We start from the raw sequence: 1,842 nt of genomic DNA, 5'->3' as shown, positions 1-1,842 counted from the left end.
TGATGGGAAGCAAAAAGCAGAAGTTCCAGCAAAAAAAGGGAAAAACAAACAAAACAAAAAAAGGGATTTTCACTGACCCCAGGGGGTTGGTCCCGACTGAACATGCCCCACGTGTGCCAGTTCATGTCACGGTGGTACTGCGTGTGCTCAGTCTCACCGAAGCCATAGAGGTACGAGGAGGGCAGGCGGGTGGAGATCTGGATGAACATGTCACTGAAGGTGAAGGTGGGCAGCTGCGAGTCCCAGCTGGGGGCAGAGGGGGAGGCAGAAAGCTCAGTGTGCATCCTCAACGAATTCTCTCCTCCTCCAGGTTCCTAACTCCTCCAAATTCTCAACTTCTCCTCTTCCGAACTGCCAACTTGTCCTCCTCCAAATTCTCAACTTCTCCTCCTCCTAATTCCGAATTTCTCCTCCTAATTCTCAGCTTCTCCCAAATCTAAACCTCTTCTCCAAATTTCTAACTCCTTCAAATTCTCAGCTTCTCCTCCTCTGAATTCCCAACTTCTCCACCTCCGAATTCTCAGCTTCTCCTCCTCCGAATTCTCAGCTTTTCCCAAATCTAAACCTCTTCTCCAAATTCTTGGCTTCTCCTCCTTCAAATTCTTGGCTTCTCCTCCTTCAAATTCTTGGCTTCTCCTCCTCCAAATTCTTGGCTTCTCCTCCTCCAAATTCTCGGCTTCTCCTCCAATCTCAAACTTCTCCAAATTCTCAATTTCTTCCCTTCTCAGTTTCTCCCCTTCCAAATTTTAGACCTCTTCCCTCCAAATTTCAATTTTCTCCACCTCCAAATTCCCAAATTCTCACTCAAATTTCACATTTCTGCTTCTCCAAATTCCAAACTTCCCGAATCCTCAACTTCTTCTCTTTCATACTCCAAATTTCTCCACCTCCAAATTCCAAAACTCTCCTCCATATTCCAAACCTTTTCTCCCCTATATCTCAACCTCTCCTCCAAATTCCAAACCTCTTTTTCAAATTCTAACCCCCCTCTTCAAGTTCTACAGTTCCTCCTCGAGTTCTACAGTTCCTCCTCGAGTTCTACAGTTCCTCCTCGAGTTCTACAGTTCCTCCTCAAGTTCTACAGTTCCTCCTCGAGTTCTACACTTCTCCAAATCATAAACCTCTTCAAATTCTTAATTTCTTCACTTCGTAAATTTCCCCTTCGGATTCTAAACTTCTCCAAATTCGAAACCACCTCTTCGAATTCTAAATTCCTTCAGATTCCACGGAATTACTGTGCTTACATGACAGTCCCAGTGCTCCTGCGGCGGATCTGGATCCCGAAAGGTTTGGTCTGAACGCTGACATCGTAGAGGCGGCGCTCGATGGAACTCGTGGGGGTGCTGGGAGGTTGAGTGGCACCGGCACCTCGTAGCGCTTATTGGCGTAATCATCAATCTGGGCAGGGGAAATGGGTTTGTTTAATCACACTAAACGACCAAAAAAAAAAAATAATATATATATATATAAGTCCCGTCCTCCTCCCCACCCCCCGCAAAAAAATATAAATGGGTAAATTGTGTTTGTGGGGATCTCGAGTAAAAACAGTAAAAACTGTTTTGTGATTTTGTGTCGGCTGATGGAAGTGGATTTATGATCTGGAAGAGTTCTAGTCAGACTGAGCTGTTCAAAATCTTGGCAGTAATTATAAGAATTATGTTAAAATACGTGTATAGGAGTAAACCTGTGGACAGAAGTGTTTTCTTTCAAGATATGTCCTGTCTTAAATTGCTTCAAAATCCTTATGTCAGAAAAGCCAAAATTGGTGACGGCGGGGCACCCAGAGGAGCCAAAAACTGACAAAAATGCACCGTTCATAGAAGCTTAAATTGGCAGAAATGC

General features: G+C 44.4%; 1 long non-coding RNA gene across 1 annotated transcript in view; it reads right to left on the bottom strand.

Moving 5' to 3' along the window:
- Positions 1–1,394, bottom strand: part of LOC104916794 — a 2,547-nt gene extending 1,153 nt beyond the window's left edge. The window contains exons 1-2 of the long non-coding RNA XR_004162476.1: positions 1,245–1,394; positions 78–246 (exon numbers count right to left, since the gene is read on the bottom strand). This is a non-coding gene — a long non-coding RNA (uncharacterized LOC104916794). The remainder of the gene's footprint in view (positions 1–77; positions 247–1,244) is intronic.
- Positions 1,395–1,842: the final 448 nt, after the last annotated feature.

This window comes from Meleagris gallopavo, unplaced genomic scaffold, assembly GCF_000146605.3.
Source record: "Meleagris gallopavo isolate NT-WF06-2002-E0010 breed Aviagen turkey brand Nicholas breeding stock unplaced genomic scaffold, Turkey_5.1 ChrUn_random_7180001948287, whole genome shotgun sequence".
In the NCBI taxonomy this organism is placed as follows: Eukaryota; Metazoa; Chordata; class Aves; order Galliformes; family Phasianidae; genus Meleagris; species Meleagris gallopavo.
This window is presented reverse-complemented; position numbering and strand designations above follow the sequence as displayed.